The following is a 14,671-nucleotide window of genomic DNA, read 5'->3' on the forward strand; positions in this document are numbered from 1 at the left end:
CTGTGTCTGGAACCTCACTATAGATTTGACACCCCTCTCCCACTATGCTCTTTTTTCCGGTTTCAAACTGCTCATTGAAATTGAAAAGGTGCACGTGTACATATAGACAAACATACATACATAAATACATACGAATGATATATATATATATATATACTCTCTAGAATTGGCAAGATCCGCCCATTATTGGACAAACTACAACGGAAAAGATGGTTCATGCATTCATTACGTCTCAGCTTGATTATTGTAATAGTCTCCTGTATGGTGTTAATAAGACTCAGCTGGATCGCCTACAATCACTTCAAAATGCTGCGGCTCGTCTCGTCTCACGGACTCGGAAATTTGATCACATCACACCTGTTCTCATTGATCTTCATTGGCTGCCAGTTGGTGCTCGCATCAAATTCAAATTTTGTTAATCACCTATAAAACCATTCATCGCTTCGCACCACTGTATTTAATCGATTTGCTTAAAATTTACACCCCATTGAGAGATCTCAGATCAGCTGACTCTTTGCGGTTGGTGCCACCTCATGGAAACTTTAATAAGGCATATGGGCAGAGAGCATTCTCAGTTTGTGCACCTGCTCTGTGGAATTCGCTGCCGCCAGTGATTCGCAACGCCAGATCTGTGGACTGTTTTAAACGTCTTTTAAAAACTCATCTTTTTAATCAGTGCTATTTGTGATTGAGTTTTTAGGATCATCATCTTCTGTATGGTTTTTTAACTGGGACTTTTTAACTGGGATTTTTTTTAACTGAGATTTTCAATTTATTCTGCTGCTTTCGTAATGATTTTTTTATCACAGTCTTTTGTTTTATTTTATTTTTATCAATTAATTCTTTACATTTTTTATCACCGTCTTTTGTTTATTGAAAGAGAATCGTACAGGTGTTGATAGATTTTGACATTGTTTGTTTTCCTTTTCTTCTATTGCTGTTGCTGGTTTTAGTATCTGTTTGTTTCTTTTTTATAATATGTAAATCGCACTGAGACGTATGTGTAGTGCGTGTAAGAAATAAATATTATTATTATTATTATCATACATATATATATATATATATATATATATATATATATATATGAATATATATTCTAAATATATATATATATATATATATATATATATATATATATATATATATATATATATATATATATTCTTCTTCTTTCTTTCTTTCTTTCTTAGACGGTAAAATAAAATTAACATCAAAACTCCGAAGTCGCACCTACCTTCAACTATTTTGGTATAGTATCATCCAGGTTTGGTTTGTCGGACCACACACAGCGAATTAAACCAGCAAAACCTGTAAGCAAGAAAGCTGTTGCAAGGTTTGGTAGTGAGAGAACATTTGATTTCTGGAGAGGTGAAAGATATAGCCGTTGGTTGCTATTTTTGGGCAGCATTTTTTCTGTCACTGTAACAGCATTTCTTGCTATAGTTCTATACCCAATATTTTTTTTATGCGGAAGCAATTCATTTTTCTTTCTCGGTGACCAATTTTTATCATTCACCATCATGACATTCGTCATCACCTTTATCAAAAGTGTTAGCCATATATCCCATGCTTCTGGTGATCAGGCCCACTGCACCTGGGATATCTTCCTCTAATTTTCGCAACTATTTCCGATATGCGATTGTTCAAGCAGGTCATCCCTGTTTTCATATCACGTGCTTTCAGAGGATGAAGTTGATGATGATTGTTCGACAGAGTAGGATAAGACACAGTGAATGAATACAACTATTTAATGTAGAGTGAGCCTCGGGTACAGATATTCGGACTCACTAAAACTTTTCTTTTCTGATCTACCACTTGCGGAGGTTCAATATAAAGCTCTTTGTATAAAAAAAAACTTTCAACCGTCTTAGTCTTAATCGATTTTTTTTTCAGTCTATCTTGGAGTTAGTATGGCGGCCATTTGAATTTCAAATACAGGTATATATAGTGTAATTTGTAATTCTAGTACCAAAATTTTCACGATGACGCTCGATTTTTATTCTTGATTTTGAAAGAGAATGGTTCAAATATTCCTTGAGGAAAGGTTGAGCAAAAGTTTGTCTTTCACTTTTGAAGCGCATACTACCTTACGTTCAAAAGCTAATACACCTACGTAACAGATAAGACATCCCCAGCAAAGTTGTGTGATAAGCCTGGGAGTAAAAAGACATTAAAATCACGATGCAAGTGAATTTATTGTGAATTTTCGGGCCCCGTGTGATGCGCCTTGAACTCATTTCGCAGTAAACATGGCAAAAGTCAGAAACATAGAATGGTTAATAATTGGAGATCAGTAAGCTCAAATCTACTGTTGATTATAACACTCTTGCTGAAGTGATCGATAATTATTGGTTGCGGAAAGTAATCTTGAAAACCTTCCTCTCAGATCTGTGTGGTTATATTAGAGGACGGGAAAATTGTGATAACATTGTCTTCATAAAGATCAAGAAGTTTCACTCAAAACTCACTGATGAACCTCTAATTGCTATCGTGCTAGCCCAAACGAAAGCTTCAGACTGATCAAAAGGAGAATCCCTTGAAAAAAACACATTAACTTCACCTCGTTGACTACACATCCGCGAGGCGTTATCACGTGGCAGGCATGACATGCTAGTGAATAAAAGACATTGTAGAACTCGTGTTATTTTGAAGTTGCTACTGATAATGAACGAAGTTTTGAATTATTCCGTTTCAATCGACATTATCTCGTGATTATCACTGAGAACTATTAATTAGCAGTTGTTTCACTTTCATCAATTTACTTTCATCGATAATTGTAGGACAGAACCCAGGGATACGGAAATCTCGTTATCATGTGCTCAGAAACGCCGGCGGCATGATTACGCCCTCTACTGCTCGACCGATCGCGACCATGCGTTTTTTTCTTCCATGAGGGCGCCCCAGCAGCGTGAGTACTGCAGCCGGCGAGCGCTATATTTGCTGAGATCTGGAACAAGCCTCTACGACCTGTGTTAGGTATACTAGTCTCAGCTGAAATATACATGTACTTGAACCAAACACATAATTATCGTTTTCTAAACACTTTTTGGCATCGTGAGAAAAATATTTACCGATATTGAGCCAGTTTTGAGGAAAACAATTAAAATTCTGCTTTTTCACGGACCGTTATCATTATCAACTGACAGTTTATTTGAAGGAACATAAAATACACAACGATTTGTTTCAAGCGAAGAGTATCGCTATTGGAATTAAAGAAATAGCTGTGCAGACTCTCAAATATTCCTGTACAAACTGAACACCTATATTTGTGTAATTTGCAAACTTTGAAACTGAAACGAACATCGATGCCAGCGACCGCGGGGCCGCGTCTCATCTCTCGGGGGAAAATTATCAGGCTCAAGCTTACATGACCGTTCTCTTCAACACAGGAAGGAAACCATATTTGATATCGATGCAAAAACTCTCTAATGAATTTCTCTGCCGCTGATTTTTTTTCCTTTAAGACGATGTGACGACTTATTTTTAAAATTAATGTTCACTCAGTACAGCTGGCAAAGTCACGCTGTGCGGTGAACTGGAGACACTAGTCGCTGGACGATGGTACATGCTGACACTATTTCAAATCTTAGAGCAAGTCACATGTTTGTTTATCACGACCACTTCACCGTTAAATTCACTTATTTTTAGTCTTGAATTCTTTAAAAAAGGACAGGAAGAAACTTCGATATAAAGAAATGGTAACTATTATTGCCCCTGAAGTAAAAGAGCGATTGTCACCGTTGCTTCCTCTTAAAACAGCAGAGGTGTTCATCATCATTGTACAAGGAAATTTGATTGCCATTATGAAAATTTCCCAATATATTTCTTTCGCTCCTCTGTCTGTCTGTATGTCTGCCTGTCTGCGCCTCTCTCTCTCTCTCTCTCTCTCTCTCTCTCTCTCTCTCTGACCATGCCTTCCTTTCTAGCGATGAGTACAGCCACTGGACCATGGAATTAAAACAATAACGGAAGGGGCGATGAGCGGAGATATCAACGATTGGCGCGGCACACCTTGGCCTCTACCAAACTCCCATAAAGTACAACCTCTGCAGTATTTGTACGGTCTACGGTCGGAAATTGTTCTCAGCGGGTTACTTGCCTCGTGTTCTTCCTGTCTGAGTCGTGTCAGCAATCATATCATCAAAATTATCATGAGGGTCATCATGCTTAATTAATGTTTAATCAATTTATTTATTCTTCAAACTAATGAGCAAGTCAACATACAGATCTGCAATAAAACGACAAAAAAGGGACACAACACGCGTGCGATAAAAACAGAACCATACCACAAGACAAAATCTCCCATGAAAGAGAAAAAATAAAATGAAAATTACTATTCCTAATATCAAACAAATAAAACTATGCAAGGAAGAGAATGTGTCAACATCATGGGAAAAATGTCGTTGAAAGCGGTCATTATTTCTGATACAAACTAGTTTCTTCTCAAATTGACTGTGCTACAAACTTGTTTGCGTATGCAACAATCATGAATAAATCAGTTTGTGAAATTATATTGTCTGATATACAGTACAAAGTTAGTTTTACAAACAAGTTATTAAAAAGACAAATATTACATGTCTGGTTAAGTATAGCAGATATATCAATGAAAATTAACATTTCTCAGTCGACAAAGTAAGACTAATGTTATCAAAATGTATCTGTTCACAGGAGACGAAGTTACAGTAATAATATCACAAGATCGCTGAAAGGAAGAGGCAATAAACTTCAAAACTGAATGTCCAATACCTAAAACCTAAAATACAGCTCCTCTTAACGGCAATGAATAGTTTGTTTGATATTATCAATTTCCTGAATGAATATTGTAGATTTTTAACCTCCACTTTCACTTTCGTAATGATTCTTTTTTTTAACAATTTTTTATTTTTCTCGTAAAAGGTATACATGTCTAAAAACTAAGAGCTGACGACGAAGTGACCAAAAAATCACATAACTTTAAGCAGTTTCAATTTTCTGAGCTTGAGCTCTGTGATGCAACTCGTTTCTCATAACAATCACAGAAGGAAATGACTCTTAATTTGTAGTTTTATTGGTTTTTGATTTCGTTCACAACTTTAGTGACAAAACATAACACGTCAATAAGTGACAGGGCTTGCCGAATACGATAGCTGCTTGTCGCCTAGCAACCAGCTGATCCATGGACGGCGTGGTGCATGGTGCAGACACGTTCGTTCAGTGACCCGGCGGACTAATTTGACAAAGTTCACCAACTGCCTTGCAGCTGTATTCACGGTCAACACAATCTGGGGTGTGATTTTTTACAATTTGATCGGTATACAAAAGTATTACACATTTAGGTCACAAACAAATCTTGCATAGACAGAGCAACATTTTTATGTGCACTATTTTTTTTTCACGGCGGATGCAGTCCGTCAGGCCGAAGTACACACCTCACGCCAACACATGGCATCAGCATCAGTACTGGCGACTCGATCACATTGTGATCTCCCTGGAAATCGTAAAATCTGGATATATTACTTCCTTTAGAAGAACGATTTTGACAGATTCAAGCGTGGTACTCTTTAAAGAATGTACAGGTAAAGTTTGAACATTGTATCTATTGATTTGCAGCAAATATGACAAGATTTGACAGCGATGCTTTGATCAATGGTTTCAATGAATACAACTGTCAATGCAATCATGTATAAAATTATCAAAACACAACTTGTAAAAAATATGAAAATTTCAACCGATCGCTTTGATTTTCACTTTCTCAGCTTCATTACATTCTGACGTGAAATTCTAACCCTAACATGTCATGGAAAATTTCAAGCATTTCCAAGAAAACCATGATAATGTTTACATTTTGCAATGCAATCATCTCAAACCGTTGAATACAAACAATACCTTCATCAATTTTCAAAAATATTCTTTTAAACAAATATAAAATTTCAACTGATCATTAAAATTTCCACTTTCCCAGATCAATTACATCAAGACGTAAAATTCTAACCCAAACATGGCAGGGAAAATATCAACAATTCTCAGAAAAATGAGAATATTGTATTCTTGCATTCATTACAATTGCTCTTCAACAAACCAGAATATAATTTCTTGACAGTTGTACAAAAAATTACTCTTAAAAAAATACAAAATTTCAACCAATGACTTCAATTTCACTTGGAGTCTCTTCTTTACGTCCTAACGTAAAATTCTAGCCCAAACTTGGCTGAGAAATATTGAGAGTTTTGGTGAAAAAAGAGGAATTTTCACTTTGGATGGTGTTGTTGTGTTGTAGAGTTGTATTTGCTGCAATACTTGCATAAACTGTCTTCTCATATTTCTTACGTGTAAATTACACGCACAGTGCCAGCACTGACAACACTGACATCACTGTCTGTATAAACTATTCTACCGTCTGCAAACACTGCAATGAACCAAGGCCATTCCATCTACAGTTACATCTGTCAGGTATTCACCCTGTGCACTAAAGATCTTTACTTTATTCTCATCTGCTACATAAATATTTTCTCCAATTGCATCAACACTGACTCCACATGGCTTTACTAAGTGTTCATGTCCAAATGTGTGCAATGTGTTGAGATTACTGTCCAAAACATAGATACAATGTTCATCTTCACATGACACTATGAGTTGATATTTGCTATTCATGGTCAGATACCAGGGTTTACTGAGTTGTTTACTTGAAATCATTTCACCAGCCTTGCTGTATTTTATCACACGGCCATTGTAGTCTGCTACAAAAACAGTGTTGTCTGGACCAAGACATATCTCAGGTGCCACTCACTTCACCAATATCTATTATTTGTTTCAATCTACTCTTTGCATCGCACACTAGAATGCATTTGTTGCCATCGTCGGCAATGTAATACAAATTGTTTTTAGACATTTTCACATCTGTTGGTCTGAAAATATTTGGCAAGCCATGAAAAGTGATTGTTGATATGATCTGTGCAGTGTCTGCTGTTACAGTCTTCACACTGCCAGGCTGGTTATCATATTCGTCATCATCTTTAACTCCATAATCACTAACAACTACTTGTCCATTGTGGTTTATTGTCAATCCCCATGGACTCCAGACTTCTCCTGGTCCATTGCCTTGCCTTGACAATCTTCTGACTGTGTACTTGGGAACAATACCTGCCATTACAAATGTAGGTCAAAGGTCAAGAGCAGTCAAAGAATAAACTACCAGTAGAAATTACTCTTCCTTGTCATGAAATATGCAGAATTTCGAAAATTATTTCGATGAAAAAAGTTGAGAATGGCTTAGGGTATATAAAATGTTCCAAAAATTGAATGATAAAACCTCTGTTTCCATGGCAACCTGCTGATGCTTTGATATTTTAACTTTTCAATGATTATTTCAATGAGCATTTGTCATGTTAATTAACAGTGTTAATATTTTCTTCCTTGAGTGTTGTATTTCCATATAAATTTTCTATAAACCTGATAATTAATATCTCATTTACATATTAAATGAATATGACCAATTAGTAATGTCAAAGGTTAGCAAGGGTGTTTCTATGTTTGATGACTGAGGATTGAAGTGAATAAAATGTATGGGCAAAGACTTACTGTGCATTTGTTTTACTGTTAGTGCTTCTCTTGTAATTGCTAATTTGCATATTTAATGAGTTTCTGTAATTAGGCAATATCTTTGGAATGGCTGCTTTGACAATGATGTGACTTAGCAGTATCATGAAGTGAACACTTTTGCATTTGTAGAGATTTGTTTGGTCAAAGTGAATTTTACACACTAATTACTAATTTGCATATTTAATGAATTTCTGTAATTAAGCAATATCTTTAGAATGGCTGCTTTGAAAATGATGTCACTAAGCAGCATCATGAAGTGAACACTTCTGCATTTGTATTGATGATTTTGCTTGACATAATCATGGCTTCATTAAATTTATTGTAATTTTACAGTCTACCACTTTATTACCCATGTGACTAATCCTTATATGTTATTTGTTAGATTTTTTTAACTAGTTTATCATTTGCCTACACAATGAAAATGCATACTTAGGCATGCATGAAGCATTAAAGATACAATTGTATACATGAAATCATAAGTAAAATCCTTACTTGCTCATATGTCCACACATATGAGCTATCGTTTTACCAATGTTTTTGTGTCTTTCTGTGTTTCAGTCTCTGCCTGCCTTTCTACCTGTCTACGTGATATCTCAAGAACAGCTTATCAGATTGGAATAAAGTCTGGTACTACGAGTATTCTGTTTGGGAATTTCAAGAACTGATTACTTTTTGTGAGTGTGCTTGCATTTAATATTAGTGCCCGGACGAAATCCAGGGGGACTTGTGGTTTGAGTTCAATCCGTCTGTCCATCCCTCCCCGTCTGTCTCTGACATGTCTGAGCCAGTTCATACAAGGATAATTCATAATGGCATACATATGCACGCCTATTGCTTTTGGTGTGGCATGCATAATTTGCATAATTGTGACTTTTGAAAAAGAGCTCTGTTTCTTAGGAGACTGCACCAAGTTTGATGAAACTTTATAGACATGTTGGTTACTCAATTCTAATAATACACAAAGATATTTGTCAGTATGTTATACGTCCAGAAATCCTGCATCAAATTCTATGAGACATGATACAGATATTGATCTTCTAGTAATGTAAAGTGAATAGTGACATCCTGTTGATAAATTATTTTATTGAATTATTTATGACCTTTTGTGATTAGGGTGGAAGCTCGGATATCTTGTTCTTATGATTTCTCAAAAATATCTTCTAGTTTATATCAGTGAATCATTGTTTGCAAATTTAATGAAATTGTACAAACTTATGGATAATGTCAGAGAAAACAGTAGTGTCATCATTCAGACAACTGCAACATTTACTGAGGCATTTTAGTTCACAACTGGCTGTACATGTTATCGGTAGCTGTGTGTAGACAAGAAATTTGAGAGATTCATGTTCTGTCTTATTTCTTCTGATATGCGGTAGATGACAACATAACCTTGTGATTTTATGCAGACATTGCTTTTGTGATAAATTTCAGCTCTAAGAAAATTTACAAAAGGTAATTAAGAGAGAAGCAACGTCATTTGCTTTCAGTGTTTAAGACATTGATCTGCAAATGTTGCTGACCAAGCTATGAAAATACTGGATTACATCTTTATCATTATCACAGACATGAATGAAAACTGCTGAGTCAGCATACTTTATAGTTCTTCTTTTAAGACAAACAATCTACCTCTCTGGCGACACCACTTTTACTTTTAGGATACATTTTTCAAAATGTTTATTCACACTCATATTTGCCATTTTGTGAAAATTGTAAAAACAATGACTATGACTTCTCTTGATGTCTGTATACAAAGCAATGGAATTGTGACAATGCCCCACCCATACCAGGACAGGTAGATGTCCTCTGCCTTCAGATACTTAGATACTGTATCTCAGTATGAAACTATGACAATATTGTATGGATGATTAAAAGATAAATGACAGCTATTCATAGTTTTTAGTAAATTCGTTTATTTAATAAGCTTATGTGTTAATCATTCCATTTACTCCTAACGCCACGGTGACCGCTTGAAGCTATCCAGAATTACTATCAAAAAATATTTTGACCAACAGTAGGGACAATTATTATGTATCAATGTTCATGTTTTAATAGCGTTCACAACACGTGTTGAGCGTTGTAGTTTCAGGGCTCAAAATCAGCGGAAGTCCCACATCCACAGACTACAAACTTTTCCCTGGGGCTACCAAAATCCATGAAATGGTAGCCCACATGGACTACCAAGATGAGTTAAATGCATCAACCCATCTGGAAGTAGAACAGCAAAACTATGACAGTGTTATTCAAATTACAAAAACAACATGCAGGGGGATTTTTTGAAACTAAGTTTCAATGTCTGAACTGATAACATGGATGACAGGCATAGGGAGTGATGGCCAATGAACATGTATTTTCATTGAATTTTGTTCCTTATGCATCAATTTGACATGTCTCCTCCACACAGAAAGCCCATGGTCTATTTTTAGCCTGCTACAGGTGCTGAGAATTGGTCGTTGTTATGGCGACTATCAAAATTTGCATACAACTTGAGAGTATGAGACAGGCTGTCAAGAGGTCACCAACCGGTGTCCCTTGGGTAAGGTTTGCAAGTATTCCTGTCAAATGTCAATAACTAGAAAATTAACTTCATTGTATGAAAAATAGGTCTTTTATTGTCTGGTTGATTAGAAAAAAATCCCTGAACAAAAATGCATGGGCTACCAGCCATTGTCACTTCGGTAAATGGCAGCCAAAGTGGACTACCAGGAAAAATGTGAATTTCGAGCCCTGAATTTGTAGCAGCCGTGCACTTGTTCATTGTGACAACAAAAAAATCAAAATATTTTCTGGTGGTGAACGCAATTGAAAATTTCAAACCCTAGCTACAAACTTGGCATTATGGCATTCAAAGATCATCATGTAAGGATAGGATCAAAGCATTCTCAGCACAATCATATCATGTAGCACATAACTACACAAGTATTTATGTGCTGGACAAGTACATTTCTTAGAAACCTGACCCAGGAGCATTGGTATTCAATGCAATTCAAATCTCCTGGATCAGCTTGAATGGGTATGCATGCATCCCCCCTATTTTCCCTGATAGGGAAATGTCTAGCCAAAGTGAGGAAGGAGATGACTATTGCCATGGTGACACCAGTATGGCATACACAGCCGTGGTTCCCACTAATTGTGGAAATGTCTCTAGATCTCCCTGTCCTTCCAACTTACCAGACACTCCTATCCTAGTCTCACAAACACACCAACCACATCCGTCACCAGCAGGAAGCAATCTGAAATTAGCGGCATTGGAGGGTTTCATGTAGTCTTTCATCACGGGGAATTTCAGCAGAAACTGCCCAGCGTATGTCAAATGCATGTAGAAAGGGAACATCAGTGTCTAATACAACTCCTACAGAAAGTGGAGTGGCTGGTGTAGTGAAAGGCAAATTGATCCTTTTTCGGCATCTTTGGCAAATATTTTATATAGGCCGGGTCAACACCCCAGGGTCATCATATTGCTATGGCAGAATTTAATGAGAGACCACCGCAACCACGGTACACAAATACCTGGAATTCGATCAGATTTTAAAGTCACATTGAAAACATACTTGAAAACAAGAAATTGAAGCCAAAAGACTTGTCATTGCCATTGGCTCTGACCAGTGCTGAACGTCAGTTGGCAATTCAGACACCGGATATTGTTAATATGTGTGACAATGGGGACTACACCACATTCAGGCATTCTTCATTGACCAAGTCAAGTAAGACAAAACTTGTATCAACCAAACCTCTGTCCACTCACAGCCCCTTAGGTAGCACTACTTTCAATCCACACGTTACCATCACAACCTGTATTGTGTGTAGTGTTGTGCCTCAGAGAATACTTAAAGTTGTCAGAACCATGGTGTTGCATTAGTGGGAGTAAGTTACCAGTCAACCAGCTGTTATGTAGCTAATGTCAAATAATCGCAATCATACCAATCCATAAATCCAATAACACTAGGTCAGAATTCGTAAGACAATAGTTGTAAACATAGACACAAAACAGCACAGAACAGATAGTAAATAGACGGTACACAAACAAAGTCAAACCTCACAAGTAAGCTGTTACCACTAGTACACGTGCCAGATGGCTGAAGTCATTGTTGAGTGCAGCAGGTATAAATACTGACATTTTTAAGGCACATTCCACCCGATCTGCTTGTACATCAAAAGCAAAACAGCAAGGGGTATCAGTCAAAGACATCTTGGCACAAGCTAAATGGTCAAAAACATCCACATTTTCTAGGTTTTACTTGAGAGACTTGACAACTGATGAAGCTGAACCACACAGTCTGACATTTCAGAGTACAGTCATCAGTGGGCTAGCAGAATGACCTCTTAAAATGTCATAGGCTTTGAACATGCACTGTTATATCTTAAGGAGGTTTTTGTTATGTGGAATTGGAGATTTCATAAGCACAGCAAAGGTGTGTGAAATGGAATCCTAATTCCATGAACAAAAATCGACTTAAGATATAAAATTCCCATGCCCAACACCAAACCAACTTCTAAGTAGATTTCATACTTTCTGATCTTACAGGAAGCAGTGGAGATGCATGACATGGATGACTACTGGTACATAACGTGTGATGCAGTGAAGGACTTTATTTTGAGATGAAGATGCTACAATGAAACCATAAAAGTGTTGGCTGTTAAGCTTTCTTGTGAAATGGAAATCTCTTCATGGTTGGGTTTAGCAAATACTTTCCCCTAGTTTTCAAACAGAAGTTAGGACTGCAAAGCATTGCTTAGTTCCCATGTTGACAATTAATGAGGCTTTACACTGCTAAAGTTGGAATTTATGCCACTGGACATAGTGTCACCTTCAGATTCATTTTTTGAGACAGTGTAGATGAGGATCTGACCTCTTGCAGTTGACAAAAAAAACCAAAAGAAAACTATCCAGTACTCCATACCAGGATGTTCCTATGTACTGGTAATTAAACCAGCTTTGTTGAGTTTTTGCGATAAAGTACTAAGGTTCTTGGCTAATAAATCACATTCTGCATAGCTCTGACTTATACTTACTGAGTGTACTGTGGTGATAGTGAGTTGACATTTAATTATGAAACTGCACCATTTGGTCAAAAATCATGCTCAGACCGTTCTCTTTTTACTTTGAATGGCTGACACTTGAGGGCGCTATCGCCATTTCAGGAGAAATGCACTGTTATATCTTACGTGGGTTTTTGTTCATGGAATTAGGATTCCATTTCACACACCTTTGGTGTGCTTATGAAATCTCCAATCATATCATGTAGCACATAACTACACAAGTATTTGTTTGGAAACTATTGTGCCCACAACATTTTTGAAAATGAAGATCTTTGCATCAGCTCAACATTGCAACATTTACATCACGGTCCCTCTATCACATAGAGGGACCGTGTTTACATGTAAATTCAAAACTGTCAAAATGTTGTAAATGTCTACATGTATACTGTAGAAGTTTTCCTTTGGTAAAGAGTCATACAGCTTAAAAGATGAGACTAAATGAGCTTACGTCATTAAATGTGCTGATGAATATCCTTATATTTGTTACACAGAAAGTTATTGCTACCAATTTCGCCTAAACAGATAGCTATCGATGTATGAACACAAGTAATTTGCTAAGGCATTAGCATTGTATGAACAGTAATTTGCAAGTTCGTCATCATTTTGACAATAACAGCATTAGGCTATTTTTGAATATTTTTGAAATAGTATGATTGGTTATCTTTAATGTAAAATGTAAATGAATTATATTTTTAGTAAATCAATTAATAATTGGCTGCATCCCTTTAAATCTTTCATAAAGAGCAGACACAAGAAACTGTAAGAACAGATTTAAGTTATTAAAAGGGAAACTAAAAAAAAGAATCTATACGGAAACAAATTTGATCAAGAGAAGGTCAAAAAATAGCTCTCATCTCGAAACTGTCAGAGGATAGCTGTACTTTTGTTTTTTACTCTTTATACCAACTGAGGGCGCTGCTCATGAACCTCAAATGCTTTAACATGTAGTGTATACAAGTGATGTTGCTTCTCCAAGGCAATGAACTTTATGTAGCATGAACAAACTCCAAAATTGCTGAAAATTGAAATTATTTATGCAGCTGACAGTAGTGCAAGAAAATGAAGAATGAATTAGTACATTTAAAAAGGTTTTACATCCTGATGAAATGCATCAGAATTATCAGGTCAACTTTTTAACAAGAATTAAAGTGCAAAGATTTTAAAAGATGCCATGACCTACAAGTATTTCCAACAGTAAATACATGTAATTCTAAAAATGTCACACCTCTGACAAGTTTCATAGCCAGTGGATCAAGGCTACAGTTTATAAATAACAAGGAGAACATTGGATTGGAAAGCCAATATAATAACTTCTTTGATGATATTACCAATTTACCAAACAAAGCCAAGTGATTTACTGCCACATACATGTTCATGTCAATTTTTTCCTGCGTGGTCTGTTTTTGTTCCCTAATAAAGTACCTTGCGCAATGATAATAACCTACATTGCAAAATGATAAAAATATTCTGCTTTATCTGTCATTCGCTAAGCACACAATCAGCTAATTAATTTGTTGTGATTGTAATTGCTAATTTGGTAAAAGTCATTAAACTGGTGGACAGCTCTGAAATTTCTTTGGAAACACAAGACAGTTCTATTAGGATATTTGTAGTTGTGTCAGAAATCCTCACATGAATTTGCAAAGACCGGTTTCGCTACAATGCAATTTTTTATTTCACAATAGTTTTCCAAGTACATTTAGATGTCATCTCATCAACTCAAATTGACAAACCGGGAGAGTTTTCACTGGCTGCAAATCTGCATGATAGCAAAACGGTTAAAGATACAATTAGGGACTAGTTAGTTTCTTCAGCCTGGAGAGAATGGAGTGGATGAATAAGGGGGTCATCTTGTTTTTGACTTTGGTGATTGGGGGTTCACACTGTTGTGGAAATACTCAATAGGGGGATTAGAGCTTTTTTAAGCAAGAAGAGGGCTCAAAATTGCATGAAATGCATCATACCAGCCATGAATTGCATTATACAGTTATAGTTTTCATAGATAGAAACACTCAAATTCAGTGCCTTGAAGACGTGTTCAAGTGCAACTTTTAAG

The 14,671-nt window shown here is 36.3% G+C and overlaps 1 long non-coding RNA gene across 1 annotated transcript; it reads left to right on the top strand.

Moving 5' to 3' along the window:
* Positions 1-5,411: 5,411 nt before the first annotated feature.
* LOC139126991 (uncharacterized) lies at positions 5,412-14,065 on the top strand. Its single transcript, XR_011550881.1, has 3 exons — positions 5,412-5,555; positions 8,137-8,252; positions 12,101-14,065. It is a non-coding gene; the product is annotated as an uncharacterized lncRNA (long non-coding RNA).
* The last annotated feature ends 606 nt before the right edge of the window (positions 14,066-14,671 follow it).

This window comes from Ptychodera flava, unplaced genomic scaffold (assembly GCF_041260155.1).
Source record: "Ptychodera flava strain L36383 unplaced genomic scaffold, AS_Pfla_20210202 Scaffold_28__1_contigs__length_4768798_pilon, whole genome shotgun sequence".
NCBI lineage: Eukaryota > Metazoa > Hemichordata > Enteropneusta > Ptychoderidae > Ptychodera > Ptychodera flava.